Source organism: Culex pipiens, chromosome 1 (assembly GCF_016801865.2).
Source record: "Culex pipiens pallens isolate TS chromosome 1, TS_CPP_V2, whole genome shotgun sequence".
Taxonomy (NCBI): domain Eukaryota; kingdom Metazoa; phylum Arthropoda; class Insecta; order Diptera; family Culicidae; genus Culex; species Culex pipiens.
Genome location: NC_068937.1, coordinates 69,416,323 through 69,431,558, shown reverse-complemented (window position 1 = coordinate 69,431,558; position 15,236 = coordinate 69,416,323). Strand labels below are relative to the sequence as shown.

The following is a 15,236-nucleotide window of genomic DNA, read 5'->3' as shown; positions in this document are numbered from 1 at the left end:
AGTATTCCAAATTCTGGACAAATGACACACTACGATACAATTGGATCTGACAAACAAAACAAAACTGTCGGCAAAATGCGTAACGTAGGAACGGATTTCACGAATCCTTATCCATTCAATCTGCAGAATCTCAGTGCAATGCTGTCCAGCACAGCTCGTATTGGAAATCTTAATTACGGAGAGACCCTCACTGATATTGCCCAATATAGTTATAATTCATCAAATTATCCTAATTACCAATTACAATCATTTAAATATTGAGAATTATAGCAGCATTATAAAGAACGACGAGGCCAAATTGTTTTTCCTCAATCAAATCTACTTCTACTGCTTCAAATGATTTCCGCCGGCGTAAACTACTCAGCTATTGCTAGAGCAAATTGGCAAAAAAAAAAGCTATACCCAATTGTACAATTAAATAACCAAACAATAAAAAGAGGAGTTATTGCACTTAATCAATTATGAGGAAGAATGCACTTGGAGTCTCCAAAATCACTTATTTTCCCTTCGAAATTGAGATGGCCTTCCAAATCTGTATGGTCGATAATTGCTGCTGCATAGAAGTAGAGAAATAGTATTCAGATCATAAATCAAATCAAATTTAGAGGGTGAATATTCTCGAGATTTTCAATTTCCCGGGAGTCGAGAGTTGAATTTCCCAGAAATTCCCGGAACCCTGTAGTTTTTTTTTACTATGCCAATAGTGACAACATTTAAAAAGAAAAGTTATAAATTTGTTTCGTTTCAATGATTTCAGTTACCATTAGTTCATACTTTTTCTATGAAACGTTAATTTAAGTATCCTTATTACTTTGAGAAACTATATAGTTTACTACACTGCCGTTCTACGCATAATTGTCCCATGTTCAAAAAAGTGCAACTGAGAAAAACGCAATTGAAATTTTTCGACCGAGTTCTGTGTTTCTACGCATAATTGTCCCGTGGGTTCCTATTCGTCCTATGTGTCCCTAATCGCCCCAGTTAGCAGTTTATCACCCTTATTTGTGATCCTCTTGCTATACAACAGGTAAACAAGGCATAATGCTTAGTAAAACTAATGATTCCATGTAAGAAAATACTTGGTGGGACAATTATGCGTAGAAGTTCAACGATGGGACAAACAGACTTGGTGTTGTTTTTGATGAGTTTCCGAACAAAGTATACCAGATTCTATGTGTTTTTCTTAAAGTACACATCAAACTAAACTTAAAAATGGCCTAAAGTCAAAATTTGGTCAAAATCGTCAAAAACTGACATGGGACAATTATGCGTAGAACGGCAGTACAGTAGTTTAAAATATTTACGAATCTTAATTTGCACTGAGTGCAATTTTTGCAATTTTTGTGAAGCAGAAACATGCCTAATATATAATTTCCCAGTATCGAGATTTTTGCAATATGATAAATAACGACTCAAAAGTTTAAACTTGTTTTTATTTATCTTTAAAAAGCATAGGAAAGAAAAACTCTATAATTTTTGGAAAATTTTAGTGTTGGAAGTTTGACTTGTTTTATGTGACTTTGCCAATGTATTTAAAAATGTTATTTTTCAGGGGTCAACTTTGGCTGTATTTTTTACTAACATTTCCTCTATATTATGTGAAAATTAGTATGCAGTATTTTTTGTAGTGTCCCAGACTATGCCTCTGCGAATTTTTTTACAATTAAAATGATAATAGTGCCATTCTACAGCAGAAAATGTGAAAAACAAGCAAAAAATGAAAAAGTGACTGTAAAAACATGAAAAAATAGGTAGGCGAAAAGTAATAAAAGCAGGTGGTAGTATAGGCCAAACACTACCAAAAACAAACATAAACAAAACAGGATAAATGCAAAATAAAATACTAAAAATAAAACAAGAAAAACATAAAACATGAGAAGTAAAGTTTTTCGTAGAACAAAAGGTGCTCAAAATGACTTTCTAATAAACAAGGGAAAAATAAAAATTTTCGAAAAAAATATGGACAGTAGAGGGTTAAGGTCAACTGTAAACATTCATTGAAGAAATATTGAAAGTTATCAGGAAAACCGGAATGTTCACAATTGGCGGACATTAACTTTAAAGATTGCCACTGTCAGAGTTTTTTTTGCCAAAATATAATTTAATATTGAGGTTGACGTGAAACATAAAATGCCTTATTGACATCAAAAAAAGAAACAGCAAAATCAACTTCGGTATACCTAAAATTAAAAAAAAATCTGCGGATTGGTTTGCTCGAGAAAGGATATGGAAATTGAACTTTTCTTTAAAAAGCTTTTCCCTCTTAAATAATAATAAAAAACATTAGATTTCATTTCTGGATGTAACTACTAAGTATGCTTTAAGTTAAATTTTGAGTTATTGGAATATTTAAAAAGTTAAAATTTACAGTTTCTGAATGTTTATTCAAACATGAACATCGAACATTGAACATCCAATATTCCAAACAATTTAAAAAAAATTAAATAATTTTCGGATTAGTTTATATAATTTAGCTTCAGTATTTATATGTTTGAAATTTCCCGGGAGGCTCGACCGAATTTCCCGGGAATCGAGAGATCCAAAAATTGTCGATTTCCCGGGAATTGGGTCCTAAAATGAAGCTTAGATTGCTGATATTATTGTTTACAGCGATAAAGCTTTTTTTCTGAGTACAATGACCCTTTGTACGACCACAAAGAGTTTAAAATGGATTTTTAAATCAATTTGGAAAAATTAACCTCGCGGTCCTTCTTGACAGAAAAGTTCCTACTTGACAGCTCGTTCCAAGGGGACCATAGTTGATCCATCGAAAAAATGTTGCCTTGTCAAAAAAAAATTGCATTAAAATGAAAAAAAAGTGATCAGAAATGGTTTTTAATCGTGTTTTTTACCGTTTTATGTTTTATGTTTTATATGAGGGAAAAGCCCGTTTGAGTGGAACGCCTATCGATGGGTCCTTCTCAAATAGACACAAAACCTCTTATTTTTTATACAATCAAACTTAAGCTAACAAACTAAACTAGCACAATGTAAAAAATAAATAAATAAATAAATAAAACTAACTAAAAATAAACCGGTCTAAACCTTTGTCAAAACACATATGATTCCCTGAGAAAATTAAAAATATCGTGCTTCAGACGGGGACGAGACAAATGGAAATCGAAAAAGGGGTAACAACTTTCAAAAACCCTGCACATACTAGAAACAGGTTCATTGAAGGCATAATTTGTACGGGCTCCAGGTATAACGAGAAAAGAGTGTGAGCGAAGCACCCGGCGTCTAATGTTGACGTTCAGTTCACTCGTAAGAAAAGGACAGTTGATGTTTGATCGGAAAAGGTCAGCAACAAAAAAGGCTTTAGCAGCTTCTCTACGAACACTCAAAGGATCAAGGTGGAGCATAGAGCAACGAGTTTCGTAATTGGGTACTAAAGCCCTATGTAAATTTTTATGTACAACGGTAAAAAACACGATTAAAAACCATTTGTAATCACTTTTTTTCATTTTAATGCAAAAAAAAAATATTTACAAGACAACATTTTTTCGATGGATTAACTATGGTCCCCTTGGAACGAGCTGTCAAGTAGGAGCTTTTCTGTCAAGAAGGACCGCGAGGATAATTTTTCAAAATTGATTTAAAAATCAATTTTAAACTCTTTGTGGTCGTACAAAGAGTCATTGTACTCAGAAAAATAAGCTTTATCGCTGTAATCAATAATATCAGCAATCTAAGCTTCATTTTAGGACCCAATTTTAACACTCACCAAGATGTCTTAAAGCAAATCTTGTAAATTTACGTTGAATCGCTTCGATTCGTCCAATGTCATTATGATAATATGGAGCCCACACAACTGAACCGTACTCTAGGGTGGAGCGAACTAAGGAAAGATAGAGAATTTTTAGGCAATTGACGTCGCGAAAATATTTGGTCATTCTAAAAATCATTCCTAGCTGTTTAGAAGCCTTCGAGCACAAATAGGAAATGTGATTTTTAAAAGAAAGCTTCGAATCCAACAACACGCCTAAATCCTTGAAAAAGGAGTCACGAGTACATAAAAATTGACATAGGGCTTTTTTTCCCCCGCTCGTCACCCTCTAATCAAATTGTTTGATCTGCAGCATTGCTTTGGCGTTCTCGAATGCGAGATCCTTACTCGAAACTACACGCAAAACAAACAATGCGAATTCTTTGACCATTGGTATCGAAATTTTGAACATTGAATAGTCATAAACGATCATGCACATTCGATGCTCAAAGCGCGTTGACCATCCGATGTTCATCTTGCTTTGAGTGGGATTTGACAGTTCGTTTGATTGTGTGCGTGTCGTCACGCGCAGCTTTTTGGCGTTTACTCTTCAACGCTGCACTATGGTACATTGGGTGGCCAAGTTTCAAAAAAGTTACCTTCTCCAAATATTTTTTGGTATTTTTTTCTCGAATGTAAACATTCTAACTAAGAAAAATCCAAATTTTTAAAGCTCTAAGTTTGTTCATTACGGAGATACGCAAGCTGAAAGTCAAAAAATGGAGTAAAAAACTAGCGTTTTTTTCATAAAAAAAGGCTGATTGTTTAATTTTAACATAGCTCAGCCATATTAAATATTTTATTAGGACAACTATACATCGTTGGAAAGGCAATGAGATAAGCTTTGAGACTATTAATAGATAAAATGTTGTTTCCAAACCAAAAACTGAAGTTTTCATCGAATAACTGAAGCATTTTTTTGACAAAACTTATTTCTTGTGTTGTGTGAGTACCGTCAACTGGGGCGAATTGGGACACATGGGGCGAATTGGGACAGCAGTTTTAACCATGTCAGAGCACAATATTTTTATTTTTCTGGTTGGTTTCGGATAGAACAGACTCAGACCAACAAAATGTGTACACCCATTTCCAAATTTAAAACCTTCAAGAGCTCTAAACACTGTTGTCCCTATTCAGACTGTAGTCCTGATTCGCCCCAGATGACGGTACTTTTTTTGCTTACCGATGCTAAACATGAAACTAAGATCACTTGAAAGATTGGATCATGATCTAACATTGCTGAAATTTCCAGCCTGCGATTTTTTGCGTTTTCGGAGATATGCCATTTAGAACATTTACGTTTTATCAAAATTTGCTGCAATCTACATATGCGCCCGTTTTTTTTTTTAAATTTATATTTATTCAGATTTTTTCTTCCATGTACATTCATTCAGTTAAAATAATATTGAGTGTCCAATCACAATCGATGACTTTTCACCTCAATTTTAAATACTAGCAATTTTCATTTATTCATGAAATATTGTAGCTTTCGCTATTCAGTGATTTCAAATGTAGGAGGTCCTACATGTACAAAAGGGAAAAGGGATAACTTAAAACTAACTTATAAACTATATAAAGAGCGGATCAATGCAGCTGAAGACTGCAATGATTTTTGTCGAAATGCATCAATTATCTTATTGGACATAACATCCAAAGTGTCAACTTCGGCTAATTGATGAAGTTCACTGGTGCTGAACCAGGGAGGAAGTTTCAGAATCATTTTCAGAATTTTGTTCTGAATCCTCTGAAGTTTTTTCTTCCTGGTTAAGCAACAGCTTGTCCAGATCGGCACAGCATAAAGCATGGCAGGTCTGAAAATTTGTTTATAAATTAACAGTTTATTCTTGAGACAAAGTCTAGAATTCCTGTTTATAAGTGGATAATATGCGCCCGTTTATTTCACGTGCTTTGCTACCTACTTCGTGGGCATCGTCGCTTCAAAAATCAATACCTGGTTTCAAGAAGTTCGAAATGACTTTATTGGAATTTTCTGTTGCCTACATTTAAAATTGAGTACCTTAGTCAAAATAAGGTATTCGTACCGAAGTTTCTCAAGCGAAACAGGAGAATCTCAGTTTGATACCGAAAAAAGTATTCAGCAAAATATTGACTCAGCATGACGAATTTCTGCGATCAATCCATGAAACTGATCCACATTTAAGTTCTATGTTGGTTAGTACAAAACATCATAAAAAGTACCTTTAACATATCCTGAAGCCGTCAGAAACTCTATCATCAAATTAATTTTCATGAACAAGAACATTAGGATTAGTAAGAATATGTTTTGTATTTTATCGTTTTACTTCATAATCAATATTTTGAATAAAATTATTTTTAAATTTTGTTAGAGGGGAGGAGGGGAGGGGGGGGTGAAAGAAAGAGGAGGGAGGGGTTGTGTCCTTAAAGTGGGGATGTATTAGCTTATCCATATTCTAACCCACCGGAGGTCGCGTACGTGTACTTTGTACACAGTTTGTAAGGGGGCGGAAGAAAGGCGAAAACATGCGACTTCCCGAAGGTTAATAACTGGGTGCTGAATAGACAGAATGCGTAACGTGATTTTCGAAAGCTCCCCATTGCTCCCCACTTATACAAATGCACTACAGCTGTAACCATAAACAAATTAGAAGGCTATGTTCAAGCTCAAGCGTGACATATTTTTTGCTGCTAAAGTGAATTGTTTTGAAACATTGTGGATCTGTTAATGTTAAAGTTTTCGCTAAAAAATTAAGTGATTCGCACTTTTTTTGTTTGTAGACTTAACGATGGGCGGCCAAAAGAGGCCTTTTTGTTTTCCACAAGATGAAAAATTATGTGAGAAGTGGGTGGAATTTTGTGGATCAGAAGAGCAACCGAATAGAAGTTCCGAGGTTATGTATCTTTTAATGATAGTGATAATATCGGAGTAAAATTATTCAATAGTATTTGGCAGGTGCCATTCATAGTTATTGATAATTCGTCCCTTACATTTCAAAACGCGTCATTGAAAAAGGTTTTGCGTGAGACATACACAGAAAAAAATATGTGAATTTACTCGACACGGAAAAAATGAATCACATGTAAACTCAGTTGATGTAAACTTGAGATTCGACGTAAACGGTTGAATCACACGTAAAATCATGTTTTTACGTATAATTTGTTGTAAATTTACAACAAATTACATTTAAATTTAAATGTTTAATGACGTGCAAAAGTGTTACATCATAAATGATGTAACATTCGGAAATATTTTTTTGTGTGTAGCGCTTATTGAAATGTAAGCGACGAATTACGCCAAACTTTATTTTAACCCTGTTCTTGAAATATTTTGACTTCGAATACCTCAAAAGCTCGACGCCATCGACTTTTTTTATTCCTCAAAATAAATTATGGATCGTACACAATACTTGCCACTTCTTGCTATCATTTCGCGAACAGTAAATTGGTTCCGCTTTGACAGTTCTAAATTGAGGCCGTTTTGCGAACCACTATTCTGCACCCAGGTTAATAATATAAACTTGCAATACAATATATACGCAATTCTGTTGCACTTGCAAATGTATGAAAAGACTATTTATTATAAACAATCAACTATTGAAAGACATGAAAAGTCATAAAAATGGACGTATATCATTTCAATACCATACAATTACCCAAATTTGTATGAAAAAAACATTTAAAAAGCAAAAAATAATAATTTGGCCGCCTGTTTGTATGGAGATGGCCCATAGTGCGTGGTGGCGCTACCGTACCACTATGGGGTATCAGGCGGCCATAAATCAAAAAAAAAACGACACACTCTAATTATTTGTTTGGAATTTTTTTTCGATAATATACATTCTAACTAAGAAATATTCGGAGTTTGAATGTTGTAAGTTCAAAATTCACTGAATGGCAGGCCTTCAAAGGCGAAAATGGAAAGACAAAAAAAATGATTATTTTTCATAGTTGTACTGTGTAGCTGTTTATGTTTTTTTTCCTGCATCATTATATATATTCAGAAAGGGAATTGATTCATCTTTTTAATAACATTTAACAAAGCATGCTTTTACAGGCTTAAAAAATACCGTCAGTGGGGGTGACTATGGGTAAAAAACGATACACCTCTCGAAATTTCTTAATAACAAAAACAATTTAAATAACATCGAAAATCTTTCAACGTAGATTTGTTCTTAGATAGTTTACTAACATTTTCCCAAAATATGGTGGATTTTGATGAACACTACCTTAAATGCCAATAGTTTGAAAATTGACCCAATCTCACCCCTTAGAGGGGGTGACATTGGGTCAAATGAAACTAAAATGATGCTCAAATACAACGATATGGTAAAAACAAGTCATCCAACAGCGTTTCTTGTTCGAGGGAATCGTATTGACACGCTACAATGTTTGAAGTGGAGATTTTCAAACATTTGGGTAGTTTTCGAGCAATTCTAACAAAAATATTAGAAAAATGATTTTTCAAGAGGTCATTTTTGGCCAAAAACGTACTTTAGACATCTGCCAAAATAACAGGATTTGTTCTAGGAACGAGATTTTTTCAGCGAAGTCATCTTAAGATGTCCCCTACACAACCTTTTTAACAGAATTCAGTTTCATTGAAAATAACCTGAAAAATGGTAAAAATCACTTTGACCCAATCTCACCCCCCATACCCAATGTCACCCCCACTGACGGTACTAAAAATTAAAAAAAGATGGATTTTTATTCAAAAATTATTTTTTTTCAACTTTGTTTATGAAGTATTTTTTTTTGTGTACATTTGTGCGATCTGAAAATTTCCCAGCTTAAAATTTGAACCATGTCCTAACTAACTCAAAGGGGCGTTTCCCCACCTCCAAATAAAAAACTTGTCACCAAATTTCAAAGTGCACAAATGTGCACTTTTTAAGTTATGCCATTTTAAACATTTTGATTCATGCGAAAACATAATGATTTCGCGTATACGCTTGGTTAAAAGCACATTATTTTACCTGCGGAGGCAGAAATAACGTACCTGTTATGCATGTTTTGAAATTGATTTGATATCATGACTTTTGGTACTTAGATACCTACGTTTTATAAAATTAGAAATTCCTATTCTAAGTATTTTACAGAAACGATTCATATCAGTTCGTTGTTGTGTTCTTTTGAAAGTATGGATAATAATACCGTAGTGTCCCTGTACGATGTAACGAAGCACTATTCTGAAAACGTGAGAACTGCTTTCGAGTATATTTGTAAGAATTACAACATTGCAGTACAATCACATGATCAACTCAGGGAAAAACCACAGAGGAAAAACTACGCATGTTGTTCTGTAGCTTCAAAACGAGGTATACAAAAGCCCATAGAAGAAGTTCATATTTTGAGTAATCTAACGACAATCGTTTACATAGTGATTTTGATTTAGAAGAATTTATCGTGGAAAACGTGAATTTAGCAAGTGGATCAACAAAAACGTGGACGAGAACCCATAAAATGTTCCATAAAATAAACCGTCTAAAATTCTAAAACACCGCAAAAATCGAATTTTATTTGGAGGGGGAGGGTCTCCAAAGAGAGGTGGATTTTAACTCAAGAAGAAGGGGAGGGGGGTTGAACGTTAATCAGAAACTTTAACATAGTATAAACCGCCATTCCGTGCATCAAATAGACAGAGCAAGAATATTAAAATTCACCACTTTAATGCATGTGGCCTCAAGTATATGAAAAAATCGAAAATCAAACTTTTTTTTCGAAAAAATATCAAATTTCATTTGTTTTCATTATAGTAAGTACAAACAACAACAAAAAGTCACAAAAAAGCAAAAAAAAATACTTTTGGCCGCTCGCTTCTACACGCAGAAAAATGTTTTGTAGAATCAGCCTGTACGAGGTTTGAATCAACAAAAATTTTGTTGAATATAATCAACGCCGATTTTGCGTTGAAACAAACCTTGATTTTCTCAATTCAACAAAATTCTTTTGCTGTTTTGAAAAAGCTGCTTTGACGTTTAGCGTTGAGTCAACAAAAATCATTATTTTCAAATCAACAAAACGTTTTGTTGATTCAAATTTGCCTTATTTTTCTGCGTGTATGGAAATACCCCATAGTGCACCTGTGCCTGCTGGGCCGTTTCACGCACCCGATGCTCCACGTCGGTGGACAGATTCCCGTACAGGCGGGGCCAGAACGAGAGGACCACTTTTACGACGTCCAGCTCCTAGTCCTTTTTGAGCATCTTCTTCAGCACGATCTGAATGGTGTTGAACAGGTTCGTGGCGATGTCCTTGCCGCCGTGGGTTTCGATCTGGACAAAATTCGATACTTGCTGCTGTCCAGCGTTGTGAATCCGAACAACGTCGGAACGGTGCTGCCCAACATTTCCGCAATCCGGTCACTGCTAGAAGGCTAGAAGGAACAGAGGAAAAAAACAGAATCAACATTGCGAAATCGATAAATCAAGAGAATGGAAAAGTGGAGAAATTGATTGACTTATTCGGAACTGTAATGCGCCTCACTCGTCGTCGTGCTGAGGGAATTGAAAAATAAGCCTCCGGTCCAGATTTTCACCGCTGAGCCCGAATCTACGCCAGCTTTGTTGTCTAAGAAGAACGAGAAGAATCTTTCGCTACTTTAAGAAAGAAGAGGAAGTCATCGTGAGCAACTGGTGTGAAACGCAACCACGCTTACCACTGCATCACCTATCCCTCCAATTTTTGTTACGAAAAATTCAAAGCACTCGTGATTCAGGGGACACTCTAGTGTTTAGTTTCCATTAAAAGAAAACGTGGAACAAAATTGTTGTTTGGTGTTATTTTTGCATTATTATGACGATTTGAGTCAAGTGCTCAGTGCTCCATCGTTTTTCGATTTTTTTTCGCCGTAAATTACCGTGATTACCCGCGAGTTTGCTCCTGCAGCATGCCAAAGGCCGGCCGTGGCCGTGGCAGTTCGAGTGCGGCCTCGAAAAACCCGCGAAGTTCGTCTACCGGCCGTGTGCAAAAAGGTAAACAAACCAACGCCGTGTCGACCGCCATCGCGCAGGGGAGCGTGAGCGCAGAAGGCATCGACAAAAAGTTGCTACATCCCGGATATGTTTCGAGATCACCAGTGCGAACCCGTTCCGGTACCTCCGGTGCCCCAACCAGTGGCACATCAACATCCGCCAACATCCCCATCAGGAACGAGTTCCAGATGCTGAGCGACGACGAAGAAAACAACAACACCGACGGTAGCAGCACTACCGACGACGACGACGACGATCGTCGTGCACGGAAAAAAGTGCCGACGCCAAAAACGAACAATTCCCCAAAGGAACGTAGACCACCTCCAATTTTTGTTTTGGACACGTTGGTGGACGATATTGACGAGTTGCTGGAAGGCCTCGGATATTGTCTGAAAATCGGTAAGTCGTCAGTGCAAGTCTACACATTTGACAACAAGAACTTCGACCTGGTTGTGGAGAAATTGAAGGGTAAAAACTTCAAGTTCTACACATTCGACCTAGAGATCATAAATAGGGAGACTGGACGAAGTGAATTTGACGTACCCAAACAGACGCGAGTTTGACGTATCCAAACGAGCATTCGCCTTCACGCCCAGCAAAACTTATCAGTGTTGCCAAGCTCAAATCATACGTTGCCAGATCGATTTAGCATGCTCAGACCAGTCTCCCTATTTAGGGTCTCTAATTCGACCCCGTGCAGAAGACAGCCGTTAAGGTCGTCTTGAAGGGGTACCAAGACCGCCCGATCTCCAACCTCAAGAAGGACCTCTCGGGTGCTGGAATAACGCCGCGTGACATAAAAGTCCTCTCGCGGAAGACAACAGTCACAGGTACACACACACTGTACCTGTTGTACTTCGACCGCGGCACCGTCAAGACTCAAGACCTGCGGCGAACTAAGGCGTTGGACGGGTTTTGGGTAAACTGGCGGTTCTACTCAAAGAACCCGTCGGACGCAGCACAATGCCACCGTTGCCAGAAATTCGGCCACGGCTCGCGGAACTGCAACCTCCCGCCCCGCTGTGTGAAGTGCGGTGAAACACACCTCTCTGAGGCGTGTGCACTGCCGTGCAAGGCGGACCTGGGGGACAAGGCAGAGCAAACAAAGGCGCGCATCAAGTGCGCCAACTGTGGCGCCAACCATACCAGCAACTACCGTGGATGCAGTGCATGAAAAAATTACCTCGAGGAACAGGAAAAGAGGAAGAAGAAAGCAGCAGCATCCCACCCTCCTCAGCGAAGTACGAGCGTAACCGTGCCGGCTGCTGGGCAGCGTACGGTTCCAGCGGACAACTCAGCATTCCCCCCTGGCTGGGGCGATCGTTTGCCAGCGTGGTTGCTGCCGGTAGCGGCAATGCGGCCCAGCAAGAAGTCACCGGGGAAGATCTCTTCACCCTGCCAGAGTTCTTTGCTCTCGCGGGGGAGCTGATGTCGAGGTTTCGGACCTGCCGTAACAAGGCGGAGCAATTTCTAGCCCTTGGGGAATTAATGATCAAGCACATCTACAAAGGATAAAATACTGTGATTTAGTTGTAAGCTTTTTCTCTTTCTTTCCCTTTTACTTTGCAATTTTAGCAAGTTTTTTTTTTAATTTTTCTTGCTCTTGTTAGTGCCATAGTTATAGAAATAATTGTTCCAAAATGGATTATGATGCAACACACAGCTGAAAGGAACTCCAAAACTCTGTTATGAACTGCAAAAGAACTGATTGTATCTTGATTATTCACCAATAAAGCCGAATTGAAAAAAATTATGACGATTTATAACAATCATTACCGGGACCGTGGTGTAGGGGTAAGCGTGATTGCTTCTCACCCAGTCGGCCTGGGTTCGATCCCAGACGGTCTCGGTGGCATTTTTCGAGACGAGATTTGTCTGATCACGCCTTCCGTCGGAAGGGAAGTAAATGTTGGCCCCGGACTAACCTAAAAAAAAAGGTTAGGTCGTTAGCTCAGTCCAGGAGTAGGAGTCGTCTCCCTGGGTCCTGTCTCGGTGGAGTCGCTGGTAGGCAGTTGGACTAACAATCCAAAGGTCGTCAGTTCGAATCCCGGGGTGGATGGAAGCTAAGGTGTAAAAAGAGGTTTGCAATTGCCTCAACAATCAAGCCTTCGAATACCTACCCAGTTAACTCAATCCGAATTCTGAAACGGAATCTAGAGTGTCCAATTTCCCGGGGTTACAAAATTCCCGGGAAACGGGAAATTTTTAACAAATTTCCCGGGAATTCCCGGGAAATTTGAAATTTATCGAAAATTGATCTTATCCTGCTTCTGATTGATATTTTGCAACAAAATTGTATAGAACTGCAACTTTAATGTTCAAAATGAGTGTAGGGGTCGAATCATGGCTTGACTGCTTATAACAATCATACAACTTTGTAAAAAAAAATCTTAATATATCAATTGATTTTTTTTTGTTAAGAAGTATTATTTGTTTAAATCAAATATTGAATCAGTGAGTAAAATCCATGCTTCTTAACCATACAAATGCTTTTAAATTTGTCTCTGTTACCATTTCAAAGGAATACACACTAAAAAATTGTGAATATTACACCTGACGTAATCATAAACTCAACCGACATAAAAAGAACGTATCGTATTATTTAACCTAATTTTACATCTGATAAAACGTAATCGGGACCAGAATCGTCTAAATTGAAATATTGTGATTTTACATTGACCACTCTGGTTGATTTGATGTAATATTCAGTCTTATATGATGCACATAGTTGGAGCGTCAAAAGAAATGTAATTTTACAGCAAATGAAACACAATTTTAGAGACTGACAGCTCTCACCAGGGTTACCAGGTCTGAAGAGTAAAAAATCTGGCAAAAAATCTGGGAAAAATCTGGCAAGCCACTTTTCTCAAAGTAATAAGTAATTTTTTGTTCAAAAACTGTGTATTTTAACTTTTTATACATTATAGCTTTACAAAATAAAAAAAATACGTCAATAAAACAATGTGAGGAAGAAATAGAAAATTATTTTTTTCTAATTGGCGCGAAAAAAATCTGGCAATGCCAGATTTATCTGGCAACCTGGCACCCCTGGCTCTCACAATCATCGATCGCAGCAGGCTTTGTCAAACGTCAGCCATCTTTCAACAGTTTGCCGAGCAAAGTGCAAAACTGATTGTTTGTGTGTCGTCGTTTTGCGCGCCCCAAAAATGAAGGCAAAGGAAAACGTTGCCGGATGAATCACGGTGTAGATTCCGGAACCAATTCCGCTGGCCTTATCGCAGGTGGTCAACAAGGTAAGCCGTTTTAGAAAGTGCAACTGAGAAAATTACTGAAAAATGTGTTTCGTGTTTATTTTCTTTGCCAGGTTTGATTACATCGTCGGTCGTCATCCAGCCAAATCCAGAGTTGAAGGGTTTAATTGCAAGTAAGAGACTGCGGTTAAAAGTTGCCTACAAAACGAGCCATGGCCACACTGATCCAGCTGAACCATGTAACCCGTTCCGTCTCTAGTGCTTTGTTCGAGCAATTCAAGGCCACCAATTCCTGCCAGTTTGTGTTTTCCTGGGACGGGAACAAAAGGACAGTGAACAGCGAATATTTTAAGTTATTAGTGTTAATAGTTCAGTGCAGGTGATCATGGTGAAGAAAACTTTCAATTTATTGTGAAATAAAAAAAAACAAACTATGAATCGGACTCTTTTCATTTCTAACCTCAAAATCACTGGTCAGGCAGCCGCAGCCCAATCAAATTACATCAATTCCAAGATTACATCATCCGATATTCCGTTAATGTAAAATTCAATGCACGAGCGAGTGTCAGAAAACGAGCGTGTAATTTTCAAATTTGATGTAATTTTCCGTCAAATGTAACGCTCCAGTTATGTGCATCAAATATGACTGAAAATTACACGATAATTTTTAAGTGTGTATGTTTAAGAATAACGTTGACTCTTAAAACAAAAAAAAAAGCATGCAGAAATTATGTTTTTCATGGCAAATAACTTGTTCTAGACCGTAATTTTCTCAACAAAACTCATTTTAAGGATTTTTAGGCAAAATTCTGACTTTTTATCAATTTCACCAAAGATTTATAAGTATATTGTTAAAAAACTTATAAACTATGTTAAGTAAAATTTACACATTGATTTTCTTTTTCTTCTTAAAAACTTATCAGCAACATGTGCAGGATTCCAAGACGCCGAAGGGTATTCTGGACGCCTTGATCGGAATCTTCGAGCGCAAAAGCGTCGCTGGTCGCATGGCCGCGCAGCGGAAACTGATGGCCCACCGCTATGTTTCCGGTCCGCTGAGGGATTTCTTCCTCGAGCACGATCGGCTGGTGCGACAGCTCCGGGGAACGGGAGCGGTGATCGCCGAGATTGATGTCGTCTGCAACCTGCTGCTCAATATGGGGTCGACCTATGCGACAGTGGTCACGACGTTGGAGTCGATGGAGGAGAAGAATCTAACCCTGCAAACGGTAAAGTTCCGTCTTCTCGATGTGGAGGTCAAGCGATCAACGATAGGTGTCGAGTTGGTCACCCCAAATGCTGAGTCGG

General features: G+C 37.7%; 1 long non-coding RNA gene across 1 annotated transcript; it reads left to right on the top strand.

Moving 5' to 3' along the window:
- The first annotated feature begins 263 nt into the window (after positions 1-263).
- LOC128093559 (uncharacterized) lies at positions 264-14,366 on the top strand. The gene is made up of 2 exons (XR_008212586.1): positions 264-13,970; positions 14,042-14,366. It is a non-coding gene; the product is annotated as an uncharacterized LOC128093559 (long non-coding RNA).
- Positions 14,367-15,236: the final 870 nt, after the last annotated feature.